The sequence below is a fragment of the Numenius arquata genome, chromosome 2 (genome assembly GCF_964106895.1).
Source record: "Numenius arquata chromosome 2, bNumArq3.hap1.1, whole genome shotgun sequence".
Classification (NCBI taxonomy): domain Eukaryota; kingdom Metazoa; phylum Chordata; class Aves; order Charadriiformes; family Scolopacidae; genus Numenius; species Numenius arquata.
In genome coordinates this window covers 49864843-49888603 of record NC_133577.1, presented here as the reverse complement: position 1 = coordinate 49888603, position 23761 = coordinate 49864843, and the positions used below count along the sequence as shown (strand labels likewise).

At 41.4% G+C, this 23761-nt stretch overlaps 1 long non-coding RNA gene across 1 annotated transcript in view; it reads right to left on the bottom strand.

Moving 5' to 3' along the window:
* The window catches only part of LOC141479832 (uncharacterized), a 67340-nt gene that overhangs the window by 41056 nt on the left and 2523 nt on the right, over nucleotides 1-23761 (bottom strand). The window contains exon 3 of the long non-coding RNA XR_012464056.1: nucleotides 23025-23124. This is a non-coding gene — a long non-coding RNA (uncharacterized lncRNA). The remainder of the gene's footprint in view (nucleotides 1-23024; nucleotides 23125-23761) is intronic.

Sequence of the window (23761 nt, the reverse complement as noted above, 5' to 3'; positions counted from 1 at the left end):
ACTCTGGATCAGGGAGTGGCGCAATAGGACGAGGGGTAATGGTTTTAAACTGAAAGAGGCAAGGTTTAGATTAGATCTTAGGAAGAAATTCTTTCCTGTGAGGGTGGTGAGGCACTGGAACAGGTTGCCCAGAGAAGCTGTGGTTGCCCCATCCCTGGAGGTGTTCAAGACCAGGCTGGATGGGGCTTTGAGCAACCTGGTCTGGTGGGAGGTGTCCCTGCCCATGGCAGGGGGGTTGGAACTCAATGATCTTTAAGGTCCCTTTCAACCCAAACCATTCATTCTATGATTCTGTGACTCTATACAACTTAAACAAGTATCTGGCAGAATTCAACATCATTTCACAAAGACTTGTCATCCTCCTTCACCAGATCACTCTCTGTAAGACATGAGGGAGTTGAAATACATCATATAAGAACGAGTATAAATGGTAATGATCATGCTCTTCCATAACACTTCTGCTCTAAGGAATCAGTTAATTAACCCTGAATCAAGCAGGCTTGCCAGTCAGGAATACAGCAGTTGAACCGATACCAGCTTCCTGACCCCTGCCTCTCAAGGACAAGATTCAGTAACCCTAATTTATGTTAAACATTAGCTTACCCTGTGAGGAACCTTCAGAAATCAATAGGGATTGCACTGCACGAGTAAGAGTGGCAGAATCTGATGCCAATTATAAACTCAGATTGGCCCTCAGCTGGGTATTTCTGTCTGCTTTTTTCTTTTTTATTCTGTCTTTTCATATATCTTCCTCCCCCATATCTGTACCCAAGAAGATACAGAACCTTCCCTCTTATAGAAGGCATTTTAATGGTTGCTTTTCCTCTTCAATCCAAAAAGTATGAATATTCTTGTTACAGGAAGGTAATGTTTGACAAAACTTGGCAGATTTGAATGTATTTCTAAACCTGGAAAGAGCCCAGCCTTTTTGACAAAATGGAAGCAAAAATTTGTGGCTTTTAAACGTGAAATGGTTTATTTCTTCTTGAACAAAAAAGTGGAGCTGAAATCACTAGACAAAGCACTAAGAGAAGCAATCTGGGTTTGAAGAAAAGGAGATAGAAGATCTGGACTTTTTTTTTTTTTTTTAACCAAAGTGCGTGGGGGAAGAGGTGGATAGAAACAAGGGGACGTATTTTCCATTTGCAGTTCCTTTCCCCAAATTTTCCCAGAAGCAGAACAGACTGCAGTTGGGTAGAGGAACTGAAAGTCTAAAGATACTGGTAAAGAGAATACCCATATGATGCAAAAGGGAGGTGTGAAAGAAAAACCCTTCAGCCTTTTATTTTGAGACAGCTCAAAGTTAAATTTCATCTCACTGCGCTGGGAAACCGTGTCTCCCGAGAGCTGCAGCATGGGTTTCTGTGTCTCCTCTCTGGTCCAGCCTCCCACGTTGGACTCCTTCTCTAAAATGCCACTGCCACGTGCCACCTATAGCAGGCTGCTGGCCACAGCCTGGACAGAAAAGTACATGTTGCCACTGGAGGAGAAGCTGGGAATAGGGAAGCTGGAGGGCCGTGGGGGCAGCTCCCCACTGGCCTTGCAGGGAAGTAACTCAGGCTTCCACCTTTTGGGTGAGCTCAATGCACCCAAGGACTTCCACATCTCCATCTGAAAGAGCTGTCAGTGTCGTTAGAATTGTTCACATGGCAGAACTTTGCATTTTTGATCAAAAACATTGTTTTAATGGGAAATTTAGAAGCAGGCCTACTGTTACTGAAGAGTTCCAAAAAAAACCCTCACTAGGATCTCAGGAATGAAATCACGCAGAAATCATCCTTCCAATACTGATGTGCCGGCACAATAGACACCAATGTTTTCTGCTCCTGAATGACTATTGTTCACTCTGCCTTTTTCTTCAAAGCCAGGTGACAGATTGTGCTGGAATTAGAGGGGAGGCATTGCTACCCTGAAGCTATGTAACTGTCTGTGACTTTGCAACAGCGACTAGTTTTGAGTCTCTATTTCTTCCCAGTTTAGTAGGTACTTTTCTGTTTGAATTGGATGCTTTGAGATTTTTTTGAGCTTGTTTTTCACATCAGACACTGACTGCCTGAGACTATTAGATACCTAGCAAGCTAAAAGGAAAAAAAAAAAAAAAAAAAAAAAGAGCTGTGTCTGGCTCTGGTGTTGTTTTCTGCTCATATCCTAAAGCCATGTCAGGTTGAAACAAGGTACACAGCATCTCTCCCATCCTCCTGCTTTGACAGTGTCCTGGTTTCCATGGAAAAGAAAACCTGCAATATACGCTGAAAGGGAATTGCAGCGTGGTCAAATAGGTCCCTGATGTAGCTGCTGTCGGAAGCAGGTCTGCAGGCACCTGCCCGGCTGCAGAGACAGAGCCAGCAAGTCAGGAGCATCTTATTCTCTCTGTAGATGCAAACAAGAAGATTTATTGCTCAGCGTAGTATTGCCTCTGGGGCTGGCATTGGATTTCTCCCCAAACTGTTACTTCATTTCGTTTTTCCTTTCAAGCTCCTCTGCTGTGCAGAAAATTTGAGAAGGAAATGCCACTGGATTACACAGCTGCTGTCTGCCTGGGCTTTAAATGTGCCAATTTGCATCAGTCTGTAGGCAGTGCTGAGAACAGGCTGGAAGTGACTGCAGCCTTCCGATGCTACTAGTGGCATCGTACTTGCAAATCTGAAACAATCGAAAGGAAAAGGTACAGAGAGCTGGAGACAGCCAGCTCTCAGCTACTAAAAATAATAAATCCTGCTTTTCTTCTGAGGAAAGCATGTGTGAAACACAGCACTCTTGAGGGATGCCCTACAAGACGTCAGCACAAAGCTGCTGTAATTGATGGAAGAAAAATGAGGTTCGCAAAGTGAAAACGTCCCAGTTTGTGTAACCGATCAGGCTGGGAATGAAAATTGTTGAGAACAAGCCCGTCACTAAACACACAAAGTAACAGTACCATGTACTATGAGAAAGCTGATTCCCATCCTTGCTTTGCAGACACGAATAATTTGGACAAGAACCCAACTTCAGAAACGCTGGTTGAAAGTGAAGCTCTAAAGCTTTGCAGCCGCCTTTTACTTTTAACAGCTAAGCAGGCATATTGTTATGGGAAGCACCACCGCGTAGCATCACTGCAAAGTCTTCTACTGTTACCTTTACAGTGTGCAGGCAGGTTTTAATCTCTTAGAGAGACCTGCTGTCTTGCTGTTCAGTCTTCGGGTTATGCAAGGACTTTGTGCCTTGGCAGACTGGGAAGAAGAGGAGGCAACGTGAGCAGCCTGAAAATTGGCCGTCTGCCTCAACTCCTGTTAAATCACTTCTGCTGTTAAGAGCTGTCTCTTGGGAACCAGACAGAGATGTTGGGCTAGGATTCCTGCGTGAAGGAACTGCCTGGCATGTTGGCTGCACATCCTCATTTTGGGACTGGTATGTACGTGCGAATAAAGCGATATATAGAATCGCTCAGACTTCTTTTATGCCCAAAAGGAAGGCATAAGCACCTGCCAGTGATGGAAAGAGCACACAGATGTTACAAGTCAAGGTAACAAAACTTCAGTTTACTGTAATTTGCCCTTCTTTGTATGAGAGCCTTTTAAAGGGTAGAGTACAGGGAAAACGCTGTATATACTCAGTGCTTCCTTAGAGGAAGGTAATAAACCCTTAAGACACATACTTTGATGAACAAGGTTAGTAAAATACAAGATTATTTAGTAACCACCACTCTAGAGAGGTGTCAACCTTTGCCGAATGGTAACTAACATTATTTCAAGATATTTCTAAATATTTATATCAACAATATCATGACTGCAATACCGTCTACCCAGGAGTACCTCTCTCCTCAAGGTTACACGCTCCGTTTCAGTTGGCATGTTTGACGAGCTCAGTGTTCAGTATCACAATCTGAGCCTACGGTGAAGCACTTAAAAGGCCTTTACTAGTAAATTAACAACCCTGTTTTCAAATGGGTATGCGAGAGAAAGAAGAGTTAGCACTTAAAAAAACTTAAGTAAAGATCATATAGAAATATTTATAGAAACTAACTTGGAGAGCTGCTGCTATGATTATCTTGTGGGATTCATTAAGGCCCTGTTTGACATTCAAATAACTCTTTGTTTCTTGTGGCAAGAAAGAAAGAGAGTGTGTACTTTAAAGAAATTACAGGATTTAGAAATGAAGATGAAAGATTCAGAACTACCTTGTAGTTACTTTCTGCTCCCTTTGCCCTCTTATAAACTGGAAATATTATGTTAATAGGTATGGTGGCCTCTGATGTACTGCATAGAAAGAAATGAGAAAGTTAATAGGGGAAGCACCAAATTAGACACCTGAAAGAAGAGGATTAAAATACGAATATTATACCACTTTTCAGCATGGCATTATAGAGCCCAACCTCATCTCTTTTTCAGGTTTCATTAAGCAAGTGACTGGATAGGGCTGCTTCTTTCACAGACCTGTGCCGCCTGTTAAAAAGGCAAGATACGTTTACTCCTATATTTGCATGCCAATAACATGCAAGGCCTAGAAATTATTCCACCAACAATGGAAGTTCCTACGGATTTGTACTTTACCTCTCTCCTCCCTCATAACTTTTCCAGGTAGCCCATCCTGTGAGTAGGACTGGGCAGAATCCCACCCCGGCTGCTGAGCATCCTCATTGCTGCTCCACAGGCATCTCTGCAGCCAAGGCACGGATGCTCCTCGTGCTTACTTTATTAAACACAGAAGCGAAGGGGGTTTGTATCACATCATCTGCCCTTCTTCCTCCCTGACTCTCCCCTCAATCATTCCATGATAGCACAGAAGAACACTAGAAGTTTCAACTATAGCTTTAGGGGAACTGAAAACGTGTGTGCATTTTGCTCCTCATTTATCATTCAGCAACACTCAAATTTAAGGTGCGGGTCTTACTGACGCAAGATCAAAACTTGATGCATCTTGAGCAAACGCTTCCAAGTGTTAAAGAAGTCATTAGCCATTCAGGCTTATTCCTCTTGGACTCCCATTTGTTCCTGAATATCTACTAAACACATACAAGAGAGTTTCTTTCCATACGTGGGCTGTAGGAGGTATTGCTTAAATACTATGATGATGAAGATAATCTAAAAATATATAAAATCTGAGTGGATTAGACTAAAATAAACACGGATGAGGATGTCTTGGGAGATGATCCTTTTACTTGAAACTTTCACCTTAGTGTTGCAAGAATTGAGATTTTTTTTTTTCTCTCTTGGTACATTATAAATCGTGGATTTTTCCCCAGGCAAAAAGATGTAGTATTGAGAACGGCCTAACTGGGTGAAAAATATAAGAACTGGCAGATTGAAGGGTCGTGGAAGATGTTCTGTTTTTTTTATCAGCTTATTACATGAATATTATATTTGGGTTTGTGTTGGTTGGATGCCTGGAAAAAATATATTTTACAAATAAAAAAACCAGAAAAAATAGCATGTTGCAATGTACCTTCACCTGTTACACGTAGGCAAACTCATGTTAGGAATGGATTCTCACATTCTGAGTGGTTTTTAAGAAGTTGATTTTGACCTTTAAAACCAATTTTAATTGTATGGAAGTTCTGAAACTAGACACATTAAAGACTGAGATGCTCAGATATTGTAGTAACTGGACTGACTGGTATAGCATATAGCTATGAGAAAGGAGTAGGATTTTCCTCTTTTCAGTTCATACAGGTTTATATCACCTGGCATTTTGCTTTAAAATTTAGCTGGGAATAAAGCTCAGTCAAAATTCACCCGTATCAGAGTGAATGCCAAATGGTTTGAAAGACGGTTTTGTATCCAAGTGCCTCCATTCTCTCAAACACTCCTTTCTAGAAAGAAGGGATTGAGTTTTAAGTTCATTAAAAACATTAGACAAGATTCCAGTTGGTCTGATTTTCTTTCACAAGACTTGATCTGTACCTCACAGTTTCTGGCACATCCCCCTAAATAAGCAATATGTCACATCCCTGTTGCCATGCTGCATCTATGTGGCTGAATAAGTAAAGCCTTTCTGTTATATAGGGATGTTTCAGCCTGTGCCACTCACTTCTAGTTCTACCTAGATGTTCCTACTTGATTTACCAAAGGCTGTTCCCTTAGATACCTGCTCAACCACTGTCTGAATTTGAACACTGGAAACAGAGTTCTCGGCATATCTACTAGAAAAAAAGGGAAAGGAAGAGGCAGGAGAATGGAAGGAAAATGATCAGAGTAAAGGCGAAATAACTGTTCTGTACTAATCAATCTCTGAGAGCTTTCTCTTATCTTGTATTTTGTCACTGTATCCTTCTCAAATGCTTAACTACTCCAAAATTATTTTTTCCTTGGTTATTTTTACAGGGGCTACGCAGATTGATCTGGAGGATCTCCGTTCTGGATGCTATTAAGTAAGTATTATCTGCTCGTTCTCACAGCCGGTCTATGACAAGAAATCAGCTGGTATCATTCCTCTGTCTTTCTCTTGGGTTCAGAAGGAAACATTTCACCCGAAATATTCTCATTTCAAATTTCAGAATTTTTCTTTATGTCTGAAATTCTCTCATGCTTTCAGGCTCTCTGAAAAAAAAAAAAAAACAAACACACAAAACAACAAAACCCAGGGTTCTTTTGAACATCTTTCATACATTCTACTTTTCAATAAAGATGAAATGTTTATGTCTTCAACTTTTATGTCTGGAACACATCTATATGTCAGGAGGGTGCAGTTACAGAGGTGCTACAGCAAGGAGGTTAAATGCCCACAGACATGACATGTCATGAAGATTGATTTAGCTTGGTTAAGACATCCGATGCTTCCTTTTCATGTGGGAATGTTCCTAAAGGAGTATCTTGTACTTTGGGAACATCCTTGTCTGCTATGTGATCTGAATGAATGCTCTTTTAATACCACGTCCTCTAATTCGCCTTTTCATACTTTCTTCTGCTGAAAAAGCTTCCTTGAGAACCACAGTAAGTCATATTTCTTTACTGCTTATCAAGGCCACTGTCTCTCTTGGAATCAAAATACCACAGTGACAATCTGCAACTCATTCTCTTTTAGATCCACGGGGGCATCAATTTCCAAAGATGAAAACCTCTTTCCCCATGAAATTGTGTTTCGTAATGACACTGGGAAATCGCACACTGCCTGGCAGTGGCTTCTCTCCAGCTTTCAGCTACACTTTCCAATGACAGGGGCTCCAGAGCAGCCACACCTCCACGCAGAGTCACACTCTTTCCCACCTCTAGCTCTGTGCAATAAGCCCACCCCATTCAGTCCTCCTTCACTTCAAGGTCACATCCCTCCCAGGACATTTTTGGTACCTCAAGCTTCATCTTTGTCTATCGGGGAAGACCTCAAAGCAGTGGTGGGGTCAAGGTTCAGGTCCTTCTCTGGAAAAACAAGATTCTAACTGTAGCTTATGAGGATTGATGCAAAGCAACTGACTGCATTTTGTAAAGGAGAATGAACTATGCATGGGCTATCCAATAAATGAACAATTTAAAACAATTTGCAAGTGATATCGACTCCATGTTCTTTTAGGAGGTACCCTGAAGGTTTTTAGGTAGGCATTTATAGAGGAGTTGTACCTACCTTGGTAAAAGACTACCAAGAGAATCTAAGCAGCTCCATATTGGAGGGGATTTTCTTCCTTTTCTTGAAATGCAGAAATTTCAAAGTGCAAATGGATTTCTAAAGCACAAGCAAAGACACCGGCAGTAGGATAGCCTAAATCACCACTGAAGGATTTCTAGACACTACCTATCATGGATGTAGAAAAGAAAAGTGTTGCAAAAAAGTAAAAGAAATGCGTTAAACTAAATGCTAGCCATATACAAATGCTAGTCCTAATTGCTAATCATGAGTTATGATAATTAACCCACAGCAACACTAGATAGGTTTATTAATCTATAACTGATCTTGAGAGTGTGAGGAGGGCTGACCAAGTTCCCATGTAACAACCAGACCACACAATTATCCGCTGTGCCTGGATGGGATACAGCACGAGGAGCATAAAATATCCTGAAGGGATGCTAAGACATTTGAAAGGTGTTCACCGCTTGGTGGAATGGAAAGCAACATAAACAAAAGGGCTAGTGATAAAGGCAAGACCCAAGACAGCTGGGAAGAAAGGCTGGTATGGCTAAGTTTCTCAATGATCCCTCTGATGCCATCTGAATACAAAAAATAAGCAAAGACAACCTGATTTCCTTGGACAAAATCCCTTAACTTCAGGGCAATTTGCTCTAATGACATTAAATCTTGTTTTGAAACCGATGAGGTGATACAGTGTAAGGGCAGAAACTGGATCCCTATTCAGGGAGATGCTTACAGTTCTCCAGAGCATGACAGGTAGTAACACAAATGGAACTTTCGCTCTTTAAACTTGACATCAGTAACACCAAGCTATTCCCCTTTCCACACTCTATTACGACTAGTTGGTTTTGTTATTAATAGTAACAGTTACTGGTAGTGGAGTAGTGCCTGGAGATCTTAACCGAGATCAGCCCTATTGTGCTCCCTACTTTGCAAACACCTAATAAGCTGGAGCTTGCAGCCTCGCCCTGCCCGGGAGCTCAACTCTAAAAAGACAAAGCACTCAAAAGATAGGAGGAAACCAGAGCATGGAGAGACTGGAAGGGAATCAGCCAAAGGTCACCTCTCAACATCAGAAGGACAAGGAAAATTAGGCACTGGGCCGGAGGTGTCAGCAGCAGCCTCTCAAACCCCAGATGATTCACGCTGGTACTTTGGTGTTGCTTTCTCAAAGACCTGACTCCAATGAGGCTGGCTCTTTCAAAATAAAACTGACAAAATCCCCAGATTTCTTGCCCACAGTTTCCTTTTGTGATGCAGGTGTTTATCAGCCTCTAATAGGTAGCACAGGTTAGCTCAACAACCTGATTGATTGAATTTTTATGCTGGTACCTGAGCAATTTGAGCCCATGCTACAGTCAGCCAGAATACTTTTAGAGTCATAGAATGGTTTGGGTTGGAAGGGACCTTAAATAAAGATCATTGAGTTCCAACCCCCCTGCCATGGGCAGGGACACCTCCCACTAGACCAGGTTGCTCAAAGCCCCATCCAGCCTGGCCTTGAACACCTCCAGGGATGGGGCAGCCACAGCTTCTCTGGGCAACCTGTTCCAGTGCCTCACCACCCTCACAGGAAAGAGTTTCTTCCTAAGATCTAATCTAAACCTTGCCTCTTTCAGTTTAAAACCATTACCCCTCGTCCTATTGCGCCACTCCCTGATCCAGAGTCCCTCCCCATCTCTCCTGTAGCCCATTTAGGTACTGGAAGGGGCTCTAAGGTCTCCCCAGAGCCTTCTCTTCTGCAGGCTGAACAACCACAACTCTCTCAACCTGTGCTCAGCCTCCTCTTTTTTTTTTTTCTGGTCTCTTTTTGATCCATGCATCCTTGGTTCTCTCCTGTTATAACTAGATATTTGCCACAGGCAAACAACTGTTTGTTTCCTCAGCTCCAGCTGAAGGCAACGAATGTCCAGTGAGAAATACAAAAGCACATTTGATGAGAGGAACTACAGGCCGAACATCAAGCCTTTCATCCAGAGGGATGGGAAAGCATGTCCAAGAGCGATGAAAAGCTCCACATGCCTGGAGGAGGCTGGGAGATGGCAGCCAGGCTGGTGGATGGGGAGGTGGAATATTTCCATCAAGGATACAAACGCAAATCCTTGTGGCTACCAAGAGTCATAAAATCCGTAATAGTGAATCAGGGGAGCACAAACAGGTTTTGTGCTTTTTTTTTAATCTCTTGAGAGAATTTCAGATGTTTCTTGCCTATCAAATACATGGAAATACACTTGGAACACCCTGGGATAACTTAAAATAGATACACTTCAGAGAATCTAAATGTTACAGTATTATTAATCCCCCCAAAATGGAAAAATTGTGACATTTTAAGAGGAATAAATTCTTTTTCTTTGGGTTTTTTTGGGCACACTGCACTCATTTTTTCCAGCTTCTTAATTGCAGATACCAGAACTTTTTTTCTTCTAGAAAGTGGTATTTTAACATTAAATCATTGAAGTGGGAAGCTTAGTAAAAACACCAAGACAATGTTTAATAAAAATACCAATACTGAGACAAATGCCAACATTGGTGATGCAAAAAACCACTAAGCCATTTCATCTGACTATAAACAGCCTAAGAAACAAAGGCCTCTGAATTGCTAACAAGTTAAGTCGCAAATTGTAGCTTTTGCTATTAAATATACTATACCACAAGAAACTTTATCACAAACTATTAGAGCTGGCATTAATTTGTGCTTGGCTTCCACTGCATAAAGCCCAAGCGCACCCCTGAGAAGGGAAATCCTTGTGCCTGTGGAAAATAACTGCGAACTTTGCCCTGTGGTGAGTTTGCAAGAGGCTGACACAGGAAAAAAAAAAAAATTGAGTGGAAAGGATCTGACTGGAAACACAACAGCAGACTTAAAAGGCTCTGATAAATGAAAAGTCATTCCAAGATTAGGGTCTCATTCAAAAAAATAACAAAGACATTTTCTGGTATGTGGCTGAAAATAGATTCCATATGAAAACGCTTAGTAGAGCTTATCAATGTTTTTAATTCTCAGCGCTCTTTGAATAAATGCAGCGTTTTTAAAAACTAAAATGGCATTTTTAAGACTTCCTGGAATGTAGACGCAGAAACTACACAATTAATGTTTTCATTTTTCAAACCAATACTGCAGTTTTAAAGATTTTCATGTTGCAATTCCTTCACACTTTTCTTCCTTCCATCTGCCTGATCTTGTCCTCACTTCTCGTAAAAATACTACAAGTGAGGAAAAAGAAAACAACTTTCTTTGCCTGAAAACTGAACTGACTTAGAGGCAGTTAATTCAAACGTTCCAGAAGCTTTGTGGAAAATTTAGAGAAATTACTAAGAAACATTTACCATTTTCAGAACATCTCTAGTATTCAATGAATCTTTAAATCTCTCCTATCAGGGCATATCTAAGATTTTGAACTCCATAAAGGACAACTGCAGGCAGAATTTGTTTTCCACTTCTACAAAAAAACCCAAACAAACCAATAGAATGAATATGAAATGCAATTTTAAAAAGACAAAGCAAACGAAAGAAAACTCCAGGTTTTCTCAGGTTGTCTAACATCTACTCATGGTACAGCATATACAAAGAAATATAATAAATGCAGATGTTTAACAGTAAGAGCACACCTGGGAAAAAAGCTATGATTGTGTTGATACATTAGATATTAAAGCCTTGCAGCACAAGGTTAACGTGCTTGTAAGTACAGGCTTAGTGCTAACATGTTTCTTACAGAGTACATTAACCTGGGAGCAGAGATGGTCATAAAAGGCAAACAGGCAATCTCTCATTTCAGGAATATCAGCCAAAAAAATAACACCCAGGCTCCCTAGAGCCATTTTACTCTAAAAATCCACTCCAGTCCAAACAGGCGAGAGATGTTGCTGTCTAGCTTTATAACTCCCCTAGTTTCCTTCCAAAATAAACTCCAGCTGAAAACTTAAGAGCCTCGGCCACTCACACCCTAGGAACAGGAATGCAGAAGACCATGTAGGAGAGCACCACCTAGTGACTAATACCACAATAATATCACCCGTGAAAACCACAAGAGCAAGAAAAACAAACACGAAACTTTTAATAGTTGTGTGCCATGTCCAGTTTATTTTTATATTTGCTTGTCTCTTTGTCCTTGGAGAGGTCTCTTTTTGACCAAACATTGTTATAAGTCAAGAGGCAATTTAGTTTGAATTCAAAACACTGGGTTTTGTTAAAACATACCCTTTATGTTTTAAAGCAGGCAGGTCTTCTATTAGAATTTGCACTTTAAACACCGTAAATATGCAGCGTAGGAATCTGGGAATCCAAACCACCAAAAACTCAATTCTGTAACCATGACTCAAGTGAATAATCATGAGACATCTGTGGGACTAATTCCAAGAATGGGAAAAGCAGCATATGTCTCCGAAAGTGCTTAGAACAGTACAATTCCGCCAAATTTACCATGAATCTCCTATCTGCTGGTTGAAGCTGCAGCTTCTGAAGTCAAGTGCCTCCATGTGAATCTGAATTTTAATCTAAAAAGAAAAATTAATTTCTAAATCTGAAGTTCAGAAAAAAAAAGCTTGGGGAAGTGTGAGACATGAAGCCCCCAAACTAGGAATCACCATGAGTAATAAAGTAGCATATTTTAAAGTCTGTTGAATGCCACTGAGAGCGTGGGCAATGGTGTCTGGAAATGACAAGACGGAGCAAACCCTCTGAATCTCACTCTTGGGTACAGTGGCTCAGGAAATCAGCCTTTCAGGAAAGACCATCACTCCCAAACTCCACAGGCTTGCTCTGCTGCTGCTATTCCTCAACAACTCCATGCAAGAGGCTGGAAAACAATTCTGCATTGCTTTTGGGGAGAAAAGGGGAGGAGAGGAGATACTGACAAATCCTATTTGTTTTCACAGATGAAATGTGGCAACTGTGGGCAATTACAGCTGTATTAACTAGAACAACTCATAACTACCATGCATCTTCTTTAGCAGAGAAGTAGCCTTAATACATACACAGCCACCAAGATCACCATGTACTGTAATACTCCTCTTTGTGCTTCTACTAAAAATATAAACTAACAAACAAATCTAATTACATGGCTCGTATCTTCCCATTTCCACAACGATCCCAGGTTTTCTGGGACAGTAGAATGAAGCAATCTGAAGTAGCAAATGTTTCCTCTTCATTTTCTGGAGTCTGGCCGGTCATGTGGTCTTAATATGCTCTAGGAAACTTATTTTACTGTGTTTCTGTTGATGTTTTCACCATTATGTGAAATTTTTGATGCCATTCATGCCAGTTTGTACCCTTCAGCTGGAAGTCAGTGTAGCATCTAGACCACATCTTCAAGCAAAGGACTTTTGCAAGCTGATGCCCACGGTGGCTCTGTTTGGAGGTTTGCTCTTGTAGGGGAGCAGGCAGGTCTTGCTTCTGAAAGCATCTTTCTTCACTGCACTTTCCATCTGCACTCTCTTTTGTTTACCATTAAGGTCAAGTCCATGTGTTTTTCCCACTCTGCCTGTTGCATTAGCAGCACTATGAGAGTGAGACTTTCTCTGGATGGGAAATGTTTGGTGAATTTTTAAATACCATTATTGATTTCACATTAATTTTCTTTATGAACCAGGAAAAGCTCTTATGCGAAGCTGTAACAGCCAAGAAATATTTGACAAGTTGTTTAAAATCTACTGCTTGAGAAGCAATCTGATCGATCGGCTAAATTATTTTCCTTATTTTTAAGTAGATTCTTTAAACATACCTTATCTTCACTGATTAGTATTATCCATCCTGAAGTATATAGCACAAAAGTGATCACATATTACTTGTGGCAGAAGTGACCACTTCTTGGACTTCTGCTACAAGTGATATGGATATTTTGCCCAAAGCTGGTTTTTTTTTTCCCCCCTTTCCTTCAACAGCACATGATCAGAACATGATTTTGCCTCTGCACCAGCCAACACCACTTCTGTGGCTTCTGTTTTAGGGCACTGAACCTGTAAAAGGGCAGATTCTTTCACATAAGCTAACTTCTTGCCTGTTGCATCAGTTTTTTTTCACATCCCGTAAGTCTCCTTTTGGATAGAGATTATTGGCTGCTCCTCAGTGAATAACTTTTTTAGTCATTCTTTGGCTTCAGAAAACTACCTTTGAAATGTTTTATGCAGGAGTATTCATTATGAACAATTAATGTACCAAAGACGTCACCACCACAAGAAGGCATTATATAAAAGATGAGTAAGTTTATGTTCACACATCATTCAAACTTCCTGCACTTTTCATTCTTCTAAAATGTATGTTTTACATCATAGTACCATAAATTATATGAATACAATGACCTGAATGGATAATGTCAAAACCGCCTTACTGTGAATTTTAGAAAAGGAAAGCAATCAACTTAAGAGTTTTCTTTTCTCTACCACTATTTTTAGGTAAGACAAATGGCAGCTTGATAGTAATTCAAAGTACTTACCCTGGAAGATCTCTTTTGCATGTTTTTAAGTCAGAAGCCAAAAAAAAAAAAGGGTTTAGACGAAGCTACAGTCTACATTGAGACATTCATGTAAAGTGAGACAAGTCTTTTGTATCAATTGGGGGGTGAAAGGGTTACTTGTACACACTGATCCTGACACTTAGTAAGTTTTAACATGTAGAACAATCTGAACTTACACCTCTTGAACTTTTCCCCCTGACACGTGGAAGGATCTCAGATTGTTTCACTTCATTTAGTAAGGTTTAGGCCTTAAAAATGATGTGTGCTTCACATCCCAGTCCAAATGCTCTAGAAAGTATTTTAAAACTACTGCCAGCTAATTCGATAAATGCAGGAGGAGCAGATTCTAATCTAATTTACAGTAACGTGAAGAAATGGCATCGTTCACTTCAGTCGGGATATTACAGCACAGATCACCCTACACGACCAGCTGCCATCACAGGGAGTACATACCTCTCTCCTCATGTCACAGCACCACACCTAGGAGAAGATGAGCCAAGAAGTTCAATGGCTGGTTCCTCCTTGGTGAGAACAAATCCCCCAAAACCCAGAAGAACCTTCAGCTCTGAACCCTCAAAGTCATCAACCAACTTCCTTCTCTGGTTTACAACAGTCACTCTGCCAGGCCATAATACGAGTGCCGCCTTTTTACCTTTTTAAGGCGAGAGGTACAAGAAGGCTTGTGTTCATGAGAGAAACGTTAATTACCTGGGCTTTGTTAATTTTTTGGCTGACAGATAATTGCTAAGTTTATTACTGAATTAATAGTAGGACGAATTTTAGACAAAAGTCATTAGATTGCAGACAGACTAGGGGTAAGTACAATGCCAGTTGTATCACTCATATGCTACAATAAGGGAAATACACTTACTGTTGCAGCAAGATCTGTATTTCAATTCAATTATATTTGGCAGGTCAATTAGAATTGCTCACTAACTACAATACAAATATTTTCTCCTTGAGTGTGCTATAGTAATGGATATTTTCCCCCCCCTTTATCTCACAATACGAATAATGAACAGGATGATTGCAATTAAAACCAACGCCAAGCATTCCACTCCCCAACCTTCATCTTTTTCTGTTCCTTCACTGACTACTCTTCCACACCTCCAAAAAATTTGACTCATAAATCAGACTGCTATTTTCTTTTTCCCACACCTCACAGGCTGAGTATGGAAACATTACATATACACAGTCCAACATCATGTCTTGCAACAGAACATGGTTAGCTGTCAAGATGCTCACGCAGGCTGTGGAAACTCCATGAGTGTGATAGCTGGACCTCCCCTATCCACCCAAACATCTTCAGAGCTGTGCAAAATCCCAGCACTGCCCAACATTGACTACTGCAACTAACGTCATGTTGGAACAGAGTTCACATTTAAAAAAAAGGATTTGATGCTTTTCCTTCTCAGTTGTTTTCTGCATCACATATCACTGAAAAGCAAGATGAAGTAAAAGAAAAGAAGAAAACACCCAACTCCATTTTTTGTTGTGATCAAGTATTATCCTAGTCCATACTGAACGGGGCTCACAGATGTAATGCTATCTACACAGATGTCAATCTAAAAAAGAAAACTACTTGCGTCAAAACATGCCTGGTTTTGTCAGCCAACGTTACAAGACAAACTCATCCATTTAATAATCAGAGTAATAAGATCATCAGTTCGATAAAAAAGACAAGATCAGCTGTTAAGAAATGAAGATGACAAAATGAACAATAAAGGCTAAGCATTTATAAACTTCCAGAGCAACAGCTAGTCTACCTATCTCCAACATGCACTTCCAGTGACTGTCAATGACCTGTATATACAAAACAGCATAAACACACATCATTTCCCTTTGTCCCATTCCTAATGGGAAAACTCTCTAAAATATTAAGGCTAGCCGTGTCCTACTCAAGTTTTTCCTTCTCATCTTAGCTAATTGCGACCTGAAAATACATGATAATCTTGATTTTCCATTTTCCTCTTCTGCTTTGCTGTGAAGAAAAGCATAAAAACTTAAGCTGAGAAACAAGATGTGAGACTTCCAGTGACTCAGTAAACCAGAGTTTGTAGTACTGGACACAGACAAGTGAAGCAAAACCAGATGTTATTTAACATATTTAAACCAGTTGTTTTGTAAACTATCCTTACAGAGAATATGCATTTACCTATACTATATAAATTTCTTCAAGGCCTAGATTCCACTGATGCTCATCGCCAATAGTGAGCGGAGAGAATTTTACAGTGATCTCATTTCCACACACATTCTTCTGAATGGATGATCTCTCCTCCATCTCTGCTTGGCAGCATAAAGCCAATGAGACATTACTTATATGCAACTGAGAGCGAGGAGAGCATTTTCCATATACAGCCATATACAGCAGTTATTCTGTATCAGTTAATTTGGGTGAATTCCTGTTTTTACATCCTTTGCATAATGAAAAAGTCACGTATCTTTTGGTGTTTGTGTTCACATGCTGAGCGACATATAGTCAGGACTACAGAATACATACCTATAGGGCATACCCCATGCGAGCAATGCAATCACTCAGTTCCCTTCAACTGCAAAATCCTGGAGTCTTCCAGGGATGCAACCTATCACTGCATCACTCACCCTGGCAAGCATAAACATCTCCAGATTAGCTAGGTAGTGGCAAACAAGCATTCAAGACTCATTACAAAGACTGTCCACTTGAAATTTCAATATTCCACATGAAATAACCTTTACTCAAAGTCCTGGAGTCTCGTGATGGACAGAGATTAAAGGACTACGCTTCAACCAGCAACACCATAGTGAAAAGGCATCAAGAATGGTACATTGGGAAAAGCTGAGAGCTGACACCCTGAGGACAGAAGGACAGAGTTCAGATCTCACCAGAGAAACAGGGTCATCAGGAAAACAAAAAGATCATGATCAAGCCTTTGAGTGATGTGGCAAAGATGGGATAGGAAAGCCTTCTAGATCTAGAATAACTTAGAATGACGGTTGAGCAAGGGTTCAAACAGAGATACCCCAAAAATCTATTTTTTGTCAACGTTATCCTTAGCAAAATGCTTTCTGCTGCTGATTAGCTGACCCTGCTGAGGTACAGAAACACTTAAATGTAAAATGGAACACAAATAGCAGCCCAAACATTTCCCCCCCATGTGGGTAACTGGAAAAAACAATGCAGAACTGGAAAAAACCATCATAGGTATTGATCTGTAAGACATTTCTTGCCAACTTATCTGCCACTTGCCCTCAGCAGGGGAAGTCCAAAGCTCCTTGAAGGCAACAACCAACATCACCACCACAGGGCAACAAAGAGAAATGAACTGCTTAAAATCATGACATAGCTTCACATCTATGCTTACTGTATGATCCCAAGTTGGTCATCTTTTAAATACACATGGTCATATTTTAAATACAGCTTAAATGGATAGCTCAATCAAGAAACTTAACGTGGCGCTTCATAAGCGGCCCCAAACAGATCCTACAGCAGAGCAGCTACATCTGAGAGACTCCAGGAAAACATACCTAATTAAAGGTGACTTTCACCCGAAGGCTTAAGGAAAGTGCTAAAGGCACGCTTCCAGGATGACAGTAAGACAACCTGCATGCAAGCTTCCTTCACTGCACAGGAGCCATGCTTTCGCACTGCTTTGTGCTACACACTTGCACATGCGCCTGAAAAATAGCTGGGCTTTCAGCTGGATTAGTTTTCAGTCGGATTTACCTCCTTGATCTGCGTAATTCTGCTGCTGCGTACACACTAGTCAACACAACAGGGGACAGGGTCCAAATCACAAAAAGATGCCTGTGAAGAATAGGATTGCTTCTTAATGGCAATTAAGACAGTTTAGACCCTAACTGTAAAATGCTCTTCAAGACATTTAAAACCCCTTTCTAGGGAACATTTTTCCATGAACCAGTCACAAGGGTAACTAGAATTTTCAGTACCTAAACGGGCTACAGGAGAGATGGGGAGGGACTCTTGATCAGGGAGTGGAGCGATAGGACAAGGGCTAATAATTTTAAACTGAAAGAGGAGAGACTTAGATTAGATATTAGGAAGAAATCCTTTCCTGTGAGGGTGGTGAGGCACTGGAACAGGTTGCCCAGAGAAGCTGTGGCTGCCCCATCCCTGAAGGTGTTCAAGGCCAGGCTGGATGGGGCTTTGAGCAACCTGGTATAGTGGGAGGTGTCCCTGCCCATGGCAGGGGGGTTGGAACTCCATGATCTTTAAGGTCCTTTCCAACCCAAACCATTCTGTGAGTCTGTGATCAGATAAGCCATGACTGATAGATCCAACTGACACCAAGAGATGGAGGAAAAGAACCTAGATTCATCTCTTCTAGCTGCCCAACCCAGAAAATGAGCAAACTGATAAGATACACACATACAGAATCATAGAATTGTCTAGGTCGGAACAGACCTTTAAGATCATCTGGTCCAACCATCAACCTGATAAAAAAAATAAGTCACTAAACCATGTCACTAAGCACTATGTCAACCCGTCTTTTAAGTACCGCCACAGATGGTGACTCCACCACTTCCCTGGGCAGCCCATTCCAATGCTTAATAACCCTTGCAGTGAAGAAATTTTTCCTCATATCCAATATGAACCTCCCCTGGCACAACTTGAGGCCATTTTCTCTTGTCCTATCACCTCTGACTTGGGAGAAGAGACTGACCCCCACCTTTCTACACCCTCCTTTCAGGTAGTTGTAGAGTGCTATAAGGTCTCCCCTCAGCCTCCTTTTCTCCAGGCTGAACAACCCCAGCTCCCTCAGCCTCTCCTAAGACTTGTGCTCCAGACCCCTCACCAGCTTCGTTGCCCTTCTCTGGACTCGCTCCAGCACCTCAATGTCTTTTTTGTGGCAAGGGGCCCAAAACTGGACACTGTACTCAAGGTGGGGCCTCACCAGTGCCGAGTACAGGGGGACGATCACCTCCCGAGTCCTACTCGCCACGCTGTTCCTGATACAGGCCAGGATGCTGTTGGCCTTCTTGGCCACCTGGGCACACTGCTGGCTCATGTTCAGCCAACAGTTGACCAACACCCCCAGGTCCTTTTCTGCTGGGCAGCTCCAGCCACTCTTCCCCAAGCCTGTACCACTGCAGGGGTTGGTGTGACCCAAGTGCAGGACCCAGCACTTGGCCTTGTTGAACCTCATCCCACTGGCCTCGGCCCATCGATCCACCCTGTCCAGATCCCTCTCGCAAAGCCTTTCTACCCTCAAGCAGGTTGACACAACTTGGTGTCATCTGCAAACTTACTGAGGGTGCGCTTAATCCCCTTGTCCAGATCATCGATAAAAATGTTAAAGACAACCAGCCCCAGTACCGAGCGCTGGGGGACACCACTCATGACCGGCCACCAACTGGGTTTAACACCATTCACCACCACTCTCTGGGCCTGGCCCTGCAGCCAGTTTTTAACCCAGCGGAGAGCACTCCCATCCAAGCCACGGATATGACACACTACACCTTTTTTTTTTTTCCTCCTTTCTGCTTGGTTGTTGGTGGATTCATGGGAATTAATTTCACAACCTTTATGTATTTAAAGAACTTCTCTGTAGAAAAGGATAATTTTGGAGCAGGAGATTTAAAATGGCATTGGTCTACCAAGCGGTAAAGTTAAACACTGCAATATTCCTCATATCCTCCCTTTTTCGCATGAAGAATTTGTCCCCACCTGTAAACATTATCAGTTGTTGATAGGGTAAAAGAGTCAGATAGCTCCAATAGCACCCACACCCCCCTGCTCTCAGGATTTATGAGAAGGCAATTGTACCACATGTTCATGTGCTGATGGCCAGACACTTCCAGTTTCTTGTCTCCAGGACTGAAAGGGGTATTTCCTCTCACAGCTGACCCTCTGTTGAGGTGTTTGGAGATACCCAATCCCATTTAAGAAGTCCCCTTTGGATGCTCTACAATGCTGCCAACAGTTTGACAGGCTGAAAAATGAAGAGTGGGATTTCTGGTGCTCCTTTCAGATTTAGCTGTTCATAACAAAGATGAAGAAAAAGGTGTCCTCAACTGCTGCTGCCACTCTAGGCCTGTCTTGGATAAGCATCAGGTAGCACAAGTGCTTTGTAAAAATGGAGAGCTCAGAATCCTACTGATAGATTTTTTTGGGGACAACTATCCTCCAAACTAGCAACAACTTCCTTAAACAAAACAAGACATTTTTTCTTTGGTAGGTCTCAACCTGGAGACAGGCTCTCATACAATTCCAGCCTCCTGATATCAAATGATTTATTTTTCCAGTTGGTGTTGTTGGAGGTACTTCTTGTAAACCTCTCTCACTCAGGGCCTGACTCAATTCATGATGTTGAAAGATTTGTTCAGGTTGTATCCTCTCCAAAGCAATGTAAACAACAGACTTGGGGGTGGGAAACCCCAGCTCTAAAGACAGAACTTATCATACAGACACACTGTTGAAGCAACGAGGAAAACAAAAGCAGACTCCAAGAAATAAAAATTGAGCCAAAGACAAATCTGAAATGAGAAACTAACAACAAAATCTAGGGAAATTTCTTAAATCTGAGCCATGCACTTGAGAGGAACTACAAGTATAATGTATAGCCCACGCTTTTTTCTCTCTATACACGTTTGAAAAGTAGTGAGAAGCAAACCTTGAATGACAACAACCACCAGGTCAAAATATTATCTATTTCAGTATTATATTAAGTGTCTAGACAGATCATCCAGGAGAATCATGCTATTTTGACAGGTCACCCATAAAACTTTGTGACTTATACGCAATGTATTTTAATTAATTTCAGCAATGAAGTGTTTTATCAGTTCAGACCATCTGAAACATCTAAATTCAGCACAATCCAGCCAGCCAAGCTTGGGGACTTCAGCAGAGGGCAGTGAGTGTCACTGGGAAAACAAGGCTGAACGTGTAGATTGGATGGTTGGAACAGTTCCACTTTCTCCTCCAACAGATTGTCATCCACTCTACCTCCTCAACATAAATCCCTGTCCTTAACTGTAGGCTGGTCTGCTCAGTGACATCTCTGCCCCAGCGCTACCTTATATTGTCATTCAGGCTTCATCTCTAGTATAAGCTGTCGCACCTTTCACTCTGAGCTCCAGACCTCTTGCACTCCTGATTTGTAGCTAGGATTGAACATAGCATTTTCTCAAAATTTGCCAGAAAGGTAGCTATTGAGCCCATTCCCCACATGCTCCCGTAAACAGCACAAGCAGCAAGCACAGTACTCAGGCTCACTGCAAGCCTGCTTCTGACTCTCAAGAGCCAATGGGCTAGTAGACCCCGAGTGACACCCTGCCAGAGACCAGCACCAAGAGCTCCAGGACCACCCCTCAACCCATGCCTTTCTCCTCGCTAGTGGCCCAACAATATAAAACTGGGTGCTTTTCACATCAGCTGGCATCCCTCAGACAGCAAAGAGCTTCATACCCTCTCTCCCTCCCCTGAAAACACTCTCAAGAAAATACAGAAGGCAGGTGACATGTACATATATATCTGCTTATGAAATTTGTCAGTACAGCTGATAATGCTTTAAGACTCAGACACCATCCCTCCAGGACTTTTTTTCAGCAGACAGTTTTATTTAAAAAAAAAAAAAAGAGAACTGAAGTACCACCCAGGCTTCCAGAGAGCTTTTGTTCAGGCAGAATCAAAATTAACATGTTAGATAAACATGTTGCAAGAGTCATGCGAGCTTATAGGAAACGACACACATTTCCCCACCCCAAGGTCTTTACTCTTCCTGCAGAAACCATGCTGGTACAGCCAGCCACAGACATTCCCCCAGAAGGCAACCCACTAAAGTCAGCTAACATCAAGCTAGATTTCAGGAGACATGGATTCCAGGTAAACGGAAGGGAGATTTAAGAGTCATTTTCTGTAAGGGTGGGAAGATTTAGCTGCATTGAATGGAATGTAAAACCCGACTAAGAAGAACTGAGGGTCAGAGAAATTGCAACAAAACTGCATTAATATTTTTTGAGTCGCAGAGCAAGCAGGTTCAACCAGTTCTAGGTATCACTAACTCTTTCCGAAATGCCCACTTCTTCCAAGCTTTTAAGAAAAAACCCTCTAGGTTAAAGAATTTAAAGTCAGTAGTCCACATAAGGCAGTCCCAAATCCTCAACTGCAGTATTTTTAGTTCAGGGATATATTAACAGCTTACAAGATGGTTAGAAATAATAGGCAAAAGTCTTCTGCTTCTGAAAGCAGTAACGTGACACTGTGGAGAAAGCCTTAGATAAGAACTCCTGTACCCTAGGTTCTATTCCTGGCCCTGTTAATAGCCTGTAAATGCTCTTGGGCAAGTCATTTCAACCCTTTTGCTTCACTTTCATCTGTAAGGAGAGGGATAGACATGTGTCTCCTTTGCAAAGCCATTTGAACCGATTAAAAAGCATGATAAAGAACTGACTTAATGTATTGTTCAAATCTACAAGCTGTAGCTAGAGGCTCTGTGGTGGGCTTTGGGTAACAAACTAACTGCAGCAGTGCTCTCAGAATATTCCCTCGTCTCACAAATATTAGGAAGCAACAGCTAGTGAGAACACTGTGCATTTTCCACTTAATTGCAAGGCAACGATTTAGTGGTTTGGTTTTTTTTTTTCCAATGTGCAGTTTCTGAACAATTTTTACATAGAGCTTCAGGACATCATACACAAATTGAAGTCTGTTCTTACTTATCTTTTGTGAGCCCTTTAGAAGTAATCCACAGATCGCCATTCATTGAAATCTATCATCCTAAACTTGTTCTGATCAACTGTTAAAGCAATACTCACATCCTCAGGGTGATTAAGGATTGTAACAACTTACCGTGCATCTGCCCCACATTCAAAGCATTTCTAACAGTCACTAAAGCAGGGCTTTTCACGTTGCTGGTGGATGTGTACATTAAAGAGAATAAAGTAGTGGCTGTGGATTACCCTGGCCTAGATCAGCCTTGCTGAATTAGTAGTGTACACTCTCCCACACCCATTTCCCAACCCTGCTTATTCTGTGTCCCCACCACCTCTAGTCTCTCATCTATTCTCTACTAAGATTCTAGAAAAGGAATACTTAACTGTTCCGTTATCTCGATCAGATCTTCAAGTTGTTTTAACTGTCTTCACTTTAGAGCAAGTCAGCTCAACCAGAGTCACTCTTCTCTCTCTGCACATAACCCTTACAAAAAAATAGGAAGCCCTGTATCAGTATTTCCTTCGCTACAACTTGCACTACTACTCTCTATGCAGCTGCCTCATTAGCTATAAAGCTCTAACTATTCTACGTTAACACGTAATTAACAAGGTACTGTTATTACCACTAAGCACTCTGTGGCATCCCTTCCTTCATGCAGGAAGGCGATCTCTTCAACCCAGCAGGCAACTCTTCATGTACATACAGAGAACCAAATACCATTAATGTTTAATTACATATACATTTGAAATTCAGTGCAGCTTAGAAGATAGCCTCATATGATGAGCTAGCACTTGAAAACTCTGCCCAAATTGCTTATGCTGTAAATGTTCCAAGTAAACTTTTCACCCAGGTCTTATGCCTTTCTGTTCATAATGTGAAGTTGTTCATGGGTCACCAAAAGGTGATGTGGCCAACATAACCAGTCTAGCAAGCACTTATATTGTAGACAATTATGCAAAAAAATCATGGTGTAGTTTAGTTCCACTTACCATTCCCTCTCTCACTAATTTAAATAAAGAAAAAAACTGTCTTGACAAAGGCAAAATTATCTTGCCAATATAAATTGCACCCACATTCAGGAATGGTTTATTAGCACATCACACAGGATAGCTTAAAGCAT